The sequence below is a fragment of the Giraffa tippelskirchi genome, chromosome 4 (assembly GCF_054371585.1).
Source record: "Giraffa tippelskirchi isolate mGirTip1 chromosome 4, T2T-mGirTip1v1.2.pri, whole genome shotgun sequence".
Classification (NCBI taxonomy): Eukaryota; Metazoa; Chordata; class Mammalia; order Artiodactyla; family Giraffidae; genus Giraffa; species Giraffa tippelskirchi.
The window spans coordinates 159,553,697-159,569,637 of record NC_137278.1 but is presented as its reverse complement, the minus strand read 5'-3'; the positions used below and the strand labels follow the sequence as shown (position 1 = coordinate 159,569,637).

Below are 15,941 nucleotides of genomic sequence, written 5' to 3'. Positions count from 1 at the left end.
TCTTGGAGTCCATGCTATTCTTAGGGGAGGAGAATCTTACTGCTATTGTGTTCAAACAACAGCGGGGTCCAATCCTTCAAAGGAAGGAGCACAGGGTTTGGAGCAGCTGGGGTGCTGCCTGCCAGCCTGGCCCTGGATATCATTCATGGCCCACATACCACTGACTGTAGTTTTACATCCTTGATATCATATCTATTTGATTCAGATCTAGGACTTAGACTGAACCCATATCTCCAAGTGTCTCCAATGGACTCATTCTCCATCCCCTGGTCATTTGACTCTTTCCTTCTCTAATTTAGACTTTAGATGTGTCTCTGAACTGCCCTGTTCTTAGACTTAGTGATATTTTATATCTATCTGAATTCTTCCTTAGTGTTAGAACTTCCTCCCACCCCAACCAGTGGCTTGCAATTTTTGGCCTCAACATCCTCCTAATCCTATTAAGAAGTTCATATCTGCTATTTACCCTGTGCCACCCTCTGGTATCACAGGAAGTACAGCCCTACCTGGAATGCCAGTTGACCTCCTGTGGGCTGGAAGTACTTTTCCTAGTGCGTTTATTTTCCTCATCACTTGGACAAAAATAAAAGCTAAATTATAGGGTTTATTAAAGAAGGAGGAGGAGGAAGAAGAAGATGACCATGGTGGCACACAGGAAGCAATTGTTGGGAAGGTCACGAACTTGATCATGCAGGTGATGTGGTTAAACACACTAACCTCTTGCTAGAAAAGGAAGCTCATGAAGAAGCCCCATGGGAAAGCCTCTTATCAGCTCAGACCTCCCCCAATCCTGGATAAATGACTGTCCCCTCAGGAAGAAAAAGCTTTAAATTGTCCTTCTCTATCACAACAACAAGAAGTCTGACTTAAAAAACGAGAAGCAATGTTGTAAAGAACACAAACTCAAGTGCACTAAACCCTGTGTGTGAGGGGAACTTTGGTCCAAGATGGTTTTAAGTTTCTGGGAGCCTGAAGCTTTTACAATTTACAGAGCTCACTTTAAGAAAAAAAATACAAGATTATAAATGATAATCTAGTTATTAGAATAAATATTTATTTATAATGAGAATAGAAATCACAACAAGTGATACATCTTTAAAAGGTGCCAAATACCACAGACTCTTGAGAGTCCCTCGGATTGCAAGGAGATCCAACCAGTCCATCCTAAAGGAGATCAGTCCTTAATATTCATTGGAAGGACTGATGCTGAAGCTGAAACTCCAGTACTTTGGACACATGATGTGAAGAACTGACTCATTGGAAAAGACCCTGATGCTGGGAAAGATTGAAGGTGGGAGGAGAAGGGGATGGCAGAGGATGAGATGATTGGATGGCATATCAATTCACATGAGTTTGTGTAAGCTCGAGGAGTTGGTGATGGACAGGGAGGCCTGGCGTGCTGCAGTCCATGGGGTCGCAAAGAGTCGGACATGACTGAGCAACTGAATGGAACTGAAATGAAATACCACAAATATTACCCAAAATAGCAATGTTTTTGATGAACTCCCTAATGTATCTCAATGATACTTCCTTTTGGCTGCATATTCTCTGATTATTTCTTCACATGACACTAATTTTGAAATATAATTTTTCTAGACAAAATATAAAGTTATGAGTCTTCTAGTATTATTAACTAATATGTATTTTTATTGTCAACAATTTAGAAAAATTATTTTATCTTCAACACTAGTTATTGGGAACATTTCACAAATTGGGGAAATCCTGTGAAGTTTCATTTATATATAAACTGTTATACAAGTAATACTGATAATTTTGAGTTAAAACAAACACAGGAATTCTGATAAAATTTGTTTTTACTACTACCTTTAAAAAAGTAAATAGATGGTACATTTGTAATTATATATATCCCATATTCTGGGTATATTCCTGAAAGGAGAGAAATTCCTGACCAGGCATCAGTGAGAACTGAATCATCCATTTTCAATTGTATGTGACTTCTGATTGGAGGATTTTCCACAGGCCCACTTCCTTTTCTACATCTTTAAAACTATTTTTTCCTCCAGTACTTACATGTGTCCTGTGCCAGCTGCTGTGGACACATTCGTGCGATGCTGTGACCTCCATGCAAGCACCGTGGTGTCATGAACCTGAGTGAGGCAGCTAGTGAACAGCAGGAGGGTGCCTGGGAGACGCTGCATCACCAGGAAGGCCAGCAGTATCTTAACTATACCTGGAAGGGACTGTGAGCCTCATAAATACATGTCACACAAATTAAGGTATGAACAATTCCATCTCTCCTTAACTGAATCCCCAAATATCTGCAGTCATATCATTACCTGACTTAACGGAAAGTAGAACAGAGTGAAGCTTGATGTAGAAAGAAACAGTGTGTGTACACACGATCAGACACTCAGTTGTGTCCAACTCTTTGACCCCAATGGACTGTAGCCCCCCAGCCTCCTCTTACTATGGGATTTTCCAGGCAAGAACACTGGAGTGGGTTGCCATTTCCTCTTCCAGGGGATATTCCAGACCCAGGGGTCGAACTTGCAGCTCTTGCATCTCATGCACTGACAGGTGGATTCTTTACCACTGCACCACCTGGGAAGCCTAGAAAGATACAGTAGCCTTAAGTAATTGTGGCTAAATTATCTTATTCATACAAATTTTACTCATGTATAGGTTCTTCTTGCAGAGCCTTGGAAGGGACCTGTGAAAATGAAGGGTTCCAAAGCTTGACCTCATCAGCTTCACAGCAAATCCACTTCTGGCACCAGCCAACTTTTTCCTGAGAACTTAGGAAATAAGGGATGCTAAGCCCTTCAAAAAATTAATTGCCATGATAGTATTTGGAGACTATCCTTTGAGAAAAAGCATTATCAAAGATGAGATTAGTCGTGATTAATAATTAGGGTCCTAAAACAAGGTATAGACATTTTTCTGAAGATATCAACTGGTGGGGATGGCATGGAACAGACGGCAAGAAAAATCCAAAGGATGTTGAAGTATCCCCATGGATCGTAAAGTTCCTAATCGAGGAAAATTTTTGATTTTTCTGTCAGAATTCAAAGTATTTTACTCAAAAAATTTTTAAAGAAAGTCTTTTTAAAAAATATGTATTTATTTGTCATGCAGACTGTTAGTTGTAGCATGTGAAATCTAGTTCCCTAACCAAGGGTTGAACCCAGGCCCCCTGCATTGGGAGCATGGAGTCTTAGCCAATGGACCACCGGGGATGTCCTTTATAGTTTTTTAACTTGAATAATGTGTTTTAAGACATGTATTTTTTATCCTATAATCTAGATTCCAGTCATTCTCAAATTCTGCTTTGTTTTTGTAAACCTTCTATGTAGGTAAGTGATCTGTATGGACACTATATAACTGTTATAGTCCTGATTTTGCTGTCAAAGTCAGGATAAACCAGGATAAATATCCCCCACATAGAATTCTATCTTAATAAGTCTTTTTTTTTTTTTTTTTGGCATGCCACCAAGTTACTGTCGAGGAAAGAAAATGTCCCAAGGATAGAAACAGTCACATGTATTATGAATATAGTATTTACAATAACTGAGCCTGGGTGTCTTGTGCTGAAAGCTTAAATTGTAAAGGATGGTGAGTCCTCAGGTGATACATAGAAATTGGAGCAAATGAAGAAAATGATGGCAACAGATCCAAGCATCTGATGCTGCATGGTCAAGTTTGGACAAGATTTAAAATAACAATTATAAGATCCATGACTATTTGTTGTAAAAGAAATCACTTTTCTATCACGAAGGAGATGTATCGAGACACCATGAATCTTTGTAGGAAAATGAGATTCTCTTATTGAATAAAACTGTGAGGTGTAGAGAGTCAAGAAGTTAAGATTCTGACTCTGAATGTAACAAAATAGAAGCATAAGTCACCAGGGTAGTGTTCTAAGGCATATCCTTTGGCTTCTCAAAAGCCTACCTTCAGTTATTGAAGGTCCTAGATTTGCCTCATATACTTGTCTATTCCTTTTATGCATAACTAAGACCTTGTTGAAGAGACATAGGGCTGAAAAATACTGAATATGGGTTACTTAATTTATTTTTCTTTAGTATAAAAATATATCTAATTTTATATAGAAAAGGTATGTTACATTCTTAAAGATTTATAGAAATGGAGATTCAGAATCATGCTCAAACAGAATCCCAGTGTTTACACTGTTCTCTTCAAAGATGAATTTATCCATTGAACTATCTTACAGTGTAACCTTGAGTCTTGTTTCTTTCCTTCTATAAGATACAAAGCTTATTCATAATCCTTTGCACACTAACCATTCACACAGTTTTGCTAAACTCACTCTCCAAGTTCTGTATTTTCTTTTTTGACCAGAAAAAGTCAAGTTGCTTTGATGTTTTCTCATATAACTCTTGATCCATTTTTTATGACTCTTCTCTTAATTTGATCCCTCCTTATTCGTGCAGCTCAGTTTAGCCTCATCTTATATAAAAATGTACTATTTTATCAGTCAGGAATGTTTTTGCTGGCAAGTAACAAAGACTTCAATGAACAGTAGCTTAAACAGGAAAGAGGTTACTTTGTCTCATGAAATAAGAGGGTAGGAGTAGGTAGAACAGGGCTGGTTAGTTAATCAGTAATGTCATTAAGTATGAAGGAACTTTTTCTCCCCCCTCCATTCTTCCCTCTCTGATATTCTTAGAATAAGACCTTTCTCAACATGTTTGTTATCTCATGATCAGGAGTAGACTGCTGCACCTCTGGGCTTATGTTCATGTTACACAAAGAAAGAGGCAGGAAGGAACAAAAGTCCTCTCAACAAGAGGTGAAATCTGATTCTCTACCCACTGAGTCTAGGTTGGCCTTGTCCCTTGCCATGAGCAACAGAATATGAAGTAACTGAAGATATTTCAGTTACAAGCCTTGGCCTCAAGAAGTCCTGCATTCCTTCACTCTTTTGGAAATCAGCATTGATGGCATTGAAACAGCCTATTGGAGGATGAAAGGCCATGTAGAACAGAGACTAGCTATCTCAGTCGGGGCTACACTAAATGGTTAAGACCTCAACTGATCCATGACTAACCACAGACACATGAGAGTGCCAGCCTAAATTACAAAGCATGCATTGCTGATTTGCCACCACACTGGTGACCTCAGGAATCACAAGCTAAACAAATAGTTAAGAGACACTAAGCTTGGGGATATTTTCTTATGCAGCAAAAGCTAACTGATACACGTGGACTCTTGCAAGTTGCACTATTCTTACTCCATATCAAGTAATAATTATTGACCTAGACTAATTAATTTCTATTCTGGATGAACACATACATTTCATTAGTCATCAAAAGAAACTGAGTGGTAATTTTAGCTTCTTTCTGAAAAATTCCTTTTTACCAGTTTTGGACAAGATAACAATGAGCCCAAGTGAATTCCTCTTATGCATATTCATACATGGTCCCATAGTTTTTGCTCAGGTTAATTCCAGGCTAATTCTAGGAGAGCAAGTTGCTAAGGACAATCATTCTTTCTTACCTTTAGTTGTTGCCGTGTTGGTGAAAACTATCAGCTTTCAGAACATAGCTATCAAACTCTCTGAGCCATCTTATACCCTCTCTCTGTTGGCTTGAAGTAAAGAGAGAAATACCTCTCCAACACCTTAGTAAATGGCGGGGACTCACAATATACCCAATGACTCCAAAAGTCTCTCTGTAATCGCCAATACTCTCCCCTGTTGGGGTATTGGTCTTAAAATCTTTTTGCTGATTTTTAATTACTTCTCTTGCAAATCCAATCCCGTGGTTTCTCACTTCATATCAAAATGTGGCACCTATTTCCATTTCATCATCCTGTACACTGAGATAAAGTACTCTCCACATGCAGATGTTTAAGTCAAATACTGAGTCATTCAAGGCTGGAAGTCAGGAGGAGCAGAAGTTAGGTAACTGCTTTCTAGAACCTAGAACTCAACAGAAAGTATGCCACTTCTTACCTCACAATCACCAAACTTTGAATTCATTTGATCATCATCCTTATCACTTGAGAGTCAAAGCTACCTGAAGAACTATAAACAAAATATACTGAACACCAGTGAGAAGGTTCCTAAAAGCTGAGATGCAGGGTGCCGCAGGAAGCATCTGCCCTACAATGTCTGTTCTTATTTAACATCTTCATTCATAAGCCAGAATAGGGAGCAGGCAGCATGCTGATGACATTCACAGATGGTACTCATTTGGGAGATATTATGAATACCAGGGATATCAGGGAAATGATACAAAAGGACCTAGAGAAGGAATAACAATGAGACTTGACTTTGAAAATGCAAAGCGATGTGTCTGAATATGAAAAAGAAACCTTCAACATTTAAATAGAGGAGAGAAAACTAGAAGTCAATGTTGAAAGTGACATGAAGTTGGATAATGGAGTTAAATTTAAAAATGGGCTCTTTGAAATATAGCAGTAAAATTACTAGTATATTTCTTAATCTTCTCTGATTTTTGAGAGATGAATTAGATACTGTTACTATGTGGTCCCGTATTCCTAACTTATCACATTATTTTTATAAATTACTTTTTGATTTGTCTATCAGACTCTAAGTTTCTTGAACACAGGGATTGGCATACATTCATTGTAAATCTTGTCCTGCCTTAGTGATTGGCACATAGTAGGCAGTGGATAAAGATTTCTTGGGGCTTTCCTGGTGGCTCAGTGGCAAAGAATCTGCCTGCCAATGCAGGAGACGTGGGTTCAGGAAGATCTCCTGGAGAAGGAAATGGCAACAGACTCCAGTATTGTTGCTTGGGAAACCCCATGGACAGAGGAGCCTGGCGGGCTCCAGTCCAGGGGTGACAAAGAGTCAGATACGACTTAGTGACTAAACAACAACAAAGATTTCTGGAAGGTAAATGAACTACTTCCAGCATCATCTCTTTTTATGGAGTGAGGTGATGAAATGTTATAACACTTTGATTTCAGGACCCCATGAGAAAAGCAGGAGCAAGAGAGAGTTATGAATCATAAATAATAACAATAATGCCAACTTTCATTTGTAATAACCATTAGAAGAGAAAAGAAAGACTAATTCTCATATGCAAAAGGGATGAAGGGTATAAATTCCTAACTATGGAAATAAAGCATTTGAGAATTGTAAACCTCTGTCTGATTGGTAGAAAATATTTATGTCATTTTACCGTTATGTTAGACATATAAGTCATGGTAGCACAGAATGTAGAATGTGAAAGTTTACAACAGCAGCTTTTGAAGGGTGATTTTGGGAACTTTACTGATCCTCAAAACTTTTTCAGGGAGTCCACAAGGTTAAAATTATTTTCACATTGTACTGTAATGTTATTTGTCTCTTTTATTCTCTTTTGAGGGTATAATGTAGTTTTCCAGAGGCTAAATAAAGTGATCACATCATCACCCAAATGACTAATGAAATGTTTGTTTGTATATTTTAATGATTTAAATTTTTCACAGCTTGAATTTTCAATGCAGCAAATGCAATAGATATGAGAAGCAAAATCTTTTAGGAGCCCTTAATAATTTTTCAGAATGTAAAGTAGTCTGATACCAAAAAAAAAAGAGAGAGAGAATTACTAGCTTTGGAGTCAAACAGGTATAGGTTATAACTGACTTGCCAGTTATTTACCTTTTCTAAGCCTCCACATCCTGGGCAAAAGAATGATATTTACATCATGGAGTTGTTGTGAGGATTAAATAAGAAAACATGGGCACACAACAGGGTTGAGTATACAGTCAAGTCTTAATAAGTGTTTTATCATCATTGTAAAGGAATGATAACAGGAAGTAACTTCCAAGAGCGTTTTTATGACCCTTTGGAACCAAATTTTCTTTGTAGTACTCCATCGATCCTCCAAGGAGAGGAGAGGAGAGGAGGTGAGAGGGCAGAGTTTCATTCCTCCTCCTTGAAATCAATGAGAAATTGATGATTCTGCTGCTTCTGACTTCTAGAGGTTATAGGTTCATTAATCTCAGACCTGCCGCTAGAAACTCCTGCGTGTAAATCAGAACAGGAAACAGATGATGTCTCCCTTCTGGTGGTTAGAGCAAGAGGTCATCAGTTTCAAGCAGGAGGAGCAAAGGGCTCAATGCTTCTGACCAATGGCCTCACAGAGACAAATCTCTGCCAGTGACAATAGTCCCATGTGGAAATTATCAGAACTATGCTTTTTCCTTTCTTAGAGAAATCTTGTTCCTGAGAACTACTACATTCAAAACTATAATACTAATACAAATGTTATAAATCATAAGGGTAATCAAATTTACATTTCTCTAATACTTCCCAGTTAACAATTTCATATGCAGAGATCTAGGACACCAGAGGTAGAAGGATCTTGGTGATTATTTGAGCAAGTCCTCGAATAGAGAATTGATATGGAGAAAATGAGACTCAGACAATTTAAGTTACTTGTCCATGATCATACAAAAAATGGAAGAACCATGATTTAAAAAAAAATTATAATAATGATGACATATGCTACTGTATTATATGATGATATAATATATATAATGATATTATATACGATATTATTTATTACAACCAATTGTGCAGATGAGGGAATTTAGGGTTAGCTATTTCCCCAGAGTTAATCTACTGACTAAGCAGCATGGCCAAAATTTAAGTCCAGATCATCTGAGGGGACTTTACCACTTCATATACAGAATTACTGTTATATTGTGTAAGGCTTACTTCCCAGAAAAGCAACTGTGAGGAATAATGATTCTGGAAATGCTTGTAATAGTATATCTACCTTTCCTTCCTCCACCAAACATTTTAGTCCTGCGGTATGCTCCTGTGTTTCAAGAGTTCTCAGCATCCCTAACTAGGACCCTACCTACTGGGAAGAATGAGTCTGTTCTTGGGAGGCATTAATACCACTGAAGAGTTGATCTTCCTCAGGCAACACTGATGACCTAATGTAAGAAGCCTGCTCAGAAACTTTTCCTCTGCTATTTTCTGCTATAGTGGAAACCCACCTTCCACCTGTTCATTTACAATAGACTTCTGAAGACTTTTACTAAGACAAAAATGTTGTTTTGTCAGCGTGATGCATTAATTTATTCATGCATACCATTATTCATACCATAAACTGGTGCTTCCTATTAATGTAGATTGGTTCTGTACTGAGGTCAAGAATGGATAGGTGATTATGAGAGCTATAGTGGTGGGCAACAGAGGGCACTGGGTATCAAGGGAAGTCTTATAGGGAAGTCTTATCATAGTTCCTTCTACTCTGCACTTTTTCAGAGATCATGTACTTCAATCTCCAATGCTGTCAAAGCCGACTCATTTGAATCCATTTGCATGGGTCCTTTTATATAGCTCTATCCCAGACCTTCTTTTCATCAATCCTTTAGTCTTGCTTTTTCCAGTTTGCTAGCCAATCAGGCAAGCTTCCCAGGTGGTACTAGTGGTAAAGAATCTGTCTGCCAAAGCAGGAGACAAGAGATGCAGGTTCGATCCCTAGGTTAGGAAGAACCCCTGGAGGAGGGCATGGCGACCCACCCCAGGATTCTTGACTGGAGAATCCCATGGGCAGAGAAGCCTAGTGGGCTACAACACATGGGGTCGCAGAGTGTCGGACACAACTGAAGCAACTGAACGCGCACGCACAGCCAAACGAGCAGCCCATTTGTACTGCCCAGAAGTCATTGAATATTCAAACCCCAGGCACCTCTCCTCCATACCAAGCATATGACCCATTGTAATACACTACCTGTAGCTCTACACACTGCGAGGGCTTCAGGCTCACCCACTGTGTAGTCATTATACAGCCCCAATTTACTTCAGCAAGCACTGATATGTCCTGCTAACACATCTGTGAACTGTGTCTAAACTACACAGCAGAGGAGTGATGGAGGCTTTGCTGGAGCCCAGTACTTGGTAAGACAGCTGGTCATATTGGTAGTGGCTGAGCCAAGTAGTGGAAGCTGGGGGACAGGGGAAGTTAAATCAGTCTGAATGGGGTGCATAAATTGAGTTATATACAATTGTGTAGAGTGTTTCACAAAATCATGTGACCATAGAACCAGTCTTTTTAACATCTTGAGGATCCAGAATTTTGTTGAACACATTTCAGGATGCATTGCTCTAAGCATAGTTTTCTTTTATGTTTGAACTACATAGAGGAATCAGTAAATATCTTCCTGACATTGTGAAAGATCTTTATGTCCGTGGGTAGCTCCTAATTATTATAGGAGACATATTCATGAACATGAGACTTTGGTTCAGAACCTTTCTCTGTTTCTTATAAACTATATGATTTTGAGTAAGTTATTTGACCTTCTGAGTTTCAATTCCTCAAGCATGAACAATAATATCTACCTTGAAGAATTTTTGCTATGAACTTATTAAATGGCAACACTTATCATCATGATTACTAGGTAATCAGTGAACCACTCTATCAGTCAGAATTCAACTAGGTTGTAATACAATAACAAGTCAATTCCCAAACCCCATGGCTTAACACAACTGTGGGGCTACTGTCCATAGGGTCACAAAGAATCGGACACAACTGAGCTTCTGAACAAGGTGGATATAGTGGAAGCCCAGTGAATGTTTGTTGAAGGGATAAAGCAATAAACAAAAATAACAATGATGTACGTAGAGCATTGTTTCTATGTGCCAAGAACTGATTTACACACATTTTCCTTGTTAAATGACTAAATGGATACACAAGATATAAGATTCACTGTATGTACTGAGAGCGATGTACTTTCACATAATTTTAGAAAAATATTAAATCTTTCTTCCCTCTCTCTTTGCAGCATCAATTTAGAGAGGATAATTCTAAAGCCCCCAAGTCCTACATTCGGTTGCCTCGTTTAAAAACTATTCAAAGGAATCTGACAATGACATTAAGTGTCTCCATTACAGCTTCAGACTTCAGCTAATGTGAGCTCTCTTTCAAGTCTGAATCTAAAAGTCCAGGTGCATCTTAACTCTGAATCCTTTGAAGTTTACCCATCCTTATTTAATGTGATAATGTAATCTATATGTTTAGAATCCATTTGAGGGGCAGTAAAGGGAAAATGGCACGCCAAAGGAAAGATGAACTGCTCTCCAGGGTGAAATTTATCTTGCATACGCATTCATCTTAGGCAGACACTGTTGTTTAAACTAAAAATAATCATAGCCAGTTCTGTGATATTAACCTGCTTAGTTACTCCTGCATAAAACCAGGAGTGAAAATGAGGGCAAAGGTTGGCAGTGAGTCTGATGATTATTTTATGTCTATGTTCATGCTGTTTCAACCTGCCTGGAGGAAAATGTGCCTATGCGTTAGATATGTGGATTTCTCAAGTTATAATTAATATACTTGGGCTGTTGTTACCCATAAGAGATTAGAATGCTAAATACCCTGCTTACTCCAAACATGCAGCCAGATTACCACATAATGCTTGGAAAGAACTTTGCCATGACCATCAGCTCCTAGGCTTTATCCAGAGGACTCCTTAATCATTTTTTTTCCTTGTCCTTCACTATCTTCTAAATTGGTAAACTGGTAAACACATCCATAGCTCTAATAGATACTCATCTACCCACAAAGAACTCAAATCCTGGAAAATGACAAAAGAGAAGCATGCTCATTCAGAAAAATTAAGGGGAGGGGAATTAGCATTGAGACTGGAGGGAGGATAAAAAGAAGCTAAAAAGTAGAATTCACATAATGAGCAAAGGAAAAACGTTAAAGCCTTTTTTTTAATTCATCTGCTGGCTCTTAAGAATGCCCCAAGGATTAGAATAGATATTAGTCACATTCACACCAAATATGAGGAAATCAGCCTGAGGATATTCCTTCTTTTTATTCCTCCAGAAACAAGCAATTATTTCTTATCTATCGGGGGAGATCATTGAGAAGGGATGCCCAGGAAAAAACAACAGCAACAACAACAAAAATACCAAAACCCTGAGGAAGTAATCTTTCACACTTCAAACACTTCTCATGGCTCTGTTTGTTATCATGAAGCAATCCTGTAAGGTAGTCTTAAAATCTTTTGAATTCTTCCTTACTGAGTTTCCCATTTCAAACAGGAAGCAGTTGAAGTTTCTTATAACAAAATGAAAATGATTAAAAACTAAACAAAATGGATGTTGTTTGTTTAACAGTCGATCTGTTCAGGCTGCAACAGACAAAATGAAGCTAAGAAATCTCAAGCAGTTCCATTTTGTGTGGTAAATAGCTCAAGTATCTCCCTACACCATGTTTTACCACTGAGGTTTCAATGTGGAGTCAGGGACACATTTCTTGGCTTCTTTGATGGATTCAGATGACCTCTTTTGTGTTCTCATGGTTCTGTATACTTGTCTTTTGTAACACTACCTACCACCGGAATTTAACATTTACTCGTGCGATTGTTTTAGTAATGTTTGTGTTCCCTACTCATTTGGATCACTTAGGACAGCAGATATGGCCCTTCTTGGTTCACCACTGTATCCCCATCTCCTGGTACAGGTCCTGGTAAATGCAGCTGTGCAATGGCTCTGTGCTGGATGCATGTATTAATGAAGGTAGATTAAACTGTTAATCATCCCAGGTTAAAGTCTGGGACACTGAGGACCTCTATCCTCCTCGTCACCTCTTTCATCTGTTTTCCACATGCTTATTTCATGAGCTTTTACCTAGGACTCTGTCTTCAGTAATTTTTTCTAATTTATATAAACTTCATTTTTAAAAAACACTTTTATATTTATAGAAAAATTGAAAATATAATACAGAGAGTTCCCTCATATCCTAAACCTAGTTTTCCCCATTAATAATATATTATATTAATATTTGTTACAATTAATGAACCAATAGTGATATTGTTAACTCAAGTCCATTCCTTATTCTGCCAATGCAGGAGACGCCGGAGACTCGGATTTGATCTCTGGGTCAAAAGATCCCCTAGAGGAGGAAATGGCAACCCACCCCAGTATTCTTGCCTGGGAAATCCTATGGACATAGGAGCCTAGTGGGCTACAGTCCATGGGGTCAAAAATAGTCTGACACGATTAAGCGACTGAGTGCACTCATTCTTTATTCAGATTTCCTTCGTTTCTACATAATGTGTTATTTTTCATTTCCAGTTTCAGGGCCCCATCCAGGACACCACGGCACATTTAATTACCACATTTCCTTAGGCTCTTCTTGGCTGTGACAGTTTCTCAGACTGTGCTTTTTTTTTTTTAGTGACCTTGACAGTTTGAGGAATACTGGTCAGGTATTTTGTAGACTAATCTCCTATTGAGATTGGGCTGACGTTTTTCTTGTAATTAGACCGGGGTTATGTATTTGAGGGAGGAAGACCACAGAGAAGTATTATGTTCGTCACATCCTGTTGAGTACATTTATCAACATGACAGTCACTGAGGTTGTTGACTCCATCACCTGGCTGAGGTTGTGTATGTTCGCTTTCTCCACTGTGTGCAGTTATACTTTAGTGATTTGGGAGCTATGCTCCATATTCCGGGCTTCCATTGTAGCTCAGTTGGTAAAGAATCTGCCTGCAATGCAGGAGACTCGGGTTCGATTCTTAGGTCGGGAAGATCCCCTGAAAAGGAAATGGCAAAGCACTCCAGTATTCTTGCCTGGAGAATCCCACGGACAGAGGAGCCTGGCAAGCTACAGTCCATAGCGTCGCAAGAGTCAGACACGACTTTGCTCCATATTCTAGAAAGTGAAATACCTAATATTATTTGGAATTCTTCAGCATAGGGAACTTGCCTATTCTTCTTCATTTATTTATTTTTTTCATTACTTTATATCAATGTGGCTCATGGATATTTATTTGAAATCTTAGGTAATATCCCAATACTACTTTATTTATTTTGTTGCTCAAATTGTTCCAGCTCTGCCCACTGGGAGCTCATTCAGTTTGTTCCTGTGTCTCTTTGACACACCCTTATCATTGTGGGGCTCTTGTTTGTTTTTGGTTTTTTAGCGCTTACTTTCTGGCACTCCAGACTCATCTTGTATAGTTCCTATCCTATTCCTGGACTCCGTCATTTCAGCTATTTCTTCAAGGAATTTTTGTTCGTTTTGCTGAGGAGTGGTCTTAAAAACCAAGAGCTGCCTACTAGGTGCGCTCATTTTGCTTCTAGGCTATCTCAGCTGAGACAGCAAGGACGTATATGTGTATCTTGATTTACAGGTACATGTATATCTATACATATTTTTATATGGAACCATTTCTATCTATGTTAAGCTAAACATATCTCATACTGATGTCTCAAATTCTGATACATTGCAACACGGATCACTCTAGCCTCTACCCTGTGTATATCTGTAAACTTCCACTCCAGCAGTGATAAGCTTGGCTTCCACCATCCATCATCCATTAACTTAATTGTTCAATTCCAGTCCACACATATAGCAATATCAGGATTATTAACTGATGCCCTTGTGGCATATAGCCTTATCAGCTAGAATACAGTGCTTATCTACAACCTCTTTTGCCTTTAGTTTTATATACCATTCATTTCCAAAGCACTTTTCCCCTGTCCCTACCAGTGAGGTTGTTTTAAACATTTGCAACACGGATTATTTTGTGACAGTCTGCTTTGTATCCCGTGACTGCTAGACCTCCTAAAATGATTTTTAAAATAATTTACAAAAATTAAGGCTCACTCTTTGTGCTGTAAAATTCACTTGATAAATATATAAGGTCTTGTATCCATAATTGCAGCTTGTATTTATTCATTCATTCCATGAATATGTATTAATATTGAATCTCTAGTACTACGGCCAGACTCTTCTAGGCTCTGGAGATATAGCCATGAACAACAGTCATGACAATCCTTCCCGTAAGGAGATTTTATTCTACTTAGGGAAAACATATCATAAATAAATTAATAAATAAATGTGTAAAATGGCAAGTAAACCTGAGTGTTTATAAAAAGTATGGCAGGGTAAGGTAGACTGAGGGCTATATTCTGTGATGGGTGGTTTATAAAAGATTTCACAGACAAGGTTGACATTTGTCCAGATACTTAACTGAAGTGAGAAGATAGGTAAGGAATAATTACAGGTATGTGCCAAGGCCCTGAGACTGCACCAAACCTATATGTTCACATTTTAGAAAGATCAAGGAGGCCAGTGTGGATAAAGCCAATGAGAGAAGAGGGAAATGTGAAATGCTGAGATGATAAAGAAAGAAGTTAGGAGGACAGATTCTGTAGGGTCCTTAGACCATGGTGAGCACCTTGCATTTAATTCTGAGTAAGATTCGAAGCCACTGGAAGGTTTGAGCAGAGGAGAGAGCTAATCAGCCAAACACCAGCAATGATTCCCCTATTTTTTCACTCAGATAAAAGCCAAGGACTCATCCACAAAGTTGTACTGGAGCGGCTCATCGGAAAATGTCAAGTGCTGTAGGATTCCAGCAACATCACTGCACAGGACCGGTCAGACAAATTTCATTTGAGGGAGGGAAGGGCATATGATCCCTGTGAGTGCAGTCACAATGCCATCACAGGCACTTAAAATATTTATTTAGGCTGCATTGGGTCTTATTTGCAACATGCAGGATCTTTCGTTGAGGCTTTCAGACTCTCTAGTTGTGGCACACAGGCTCAGAAGTTGTGGCTCCAGGGCTTAATCACTCTGTATCTCGTGGGATCTTAGTTCCCTGACCAGGGATCAAACCTGCATCCCTGCTAGGTGTGCTTTAACCACTGGACCACCAGGGCAGTCCCCTACAAAAGCGTTTTGGAATGTCTTTGGTTCTTCAGGGTGCCATCATGTGTGTGTTCTCACTTATATTCTGTGTGTTAAGCAAAGAAGGCAAAGTCCTATGTTAAATTCAAGGAAATGGAGGCATAATAGTTTTTAAAATGTTAGCTAGCAGCTATGAATGAACACTTACTATATGCCAAGCATTTTCTAGCCATATGTATGTGTATATTTTAAACTATTTAGTCTTCCTCCAAAACTGTGAGTTGTGACATTTTGTAGATGAGGAAACTGAGGAACAGAGAGATGGTGAATCCTGCT

At 38.7% G+C, this 15,941-nt stretch overlaps 1 protein-coding gene across 3 annotated transcripts in view; it reads right to left on the bottom strand.

The window, feature by feature from the left end:
- LOC145546964 (uncharacterized) overlaps nucleotides 1-5,853 on the bottom strand; it is a 148,542-nt gene extending 142,689 nt beyond the window's left edge. Inside the window, exons 1-2 of one of the 3 annotated variants that reach the window (XM_081595366.1) lie at nucleotides 5,669-5,853; nucleotides 2,429-2,571 (exon numbers count right to left, since the gene is read on the bottom strand). The gene's annotated coding sequence lies outside the window, so the exon portion shown is untranslated. Of the gene's footprint in view, nucleotides 1-2,428; nucleotides 2,572-5,478 lie in introns of all 3 variants that reach the window. The other 2 variants (XR_014083421.1, XR_014083420.1) reach the window with 2 other exon arrangements.
- Nucleotides 5,854-15,941: the final 10,088 nt, after the last annotated feature.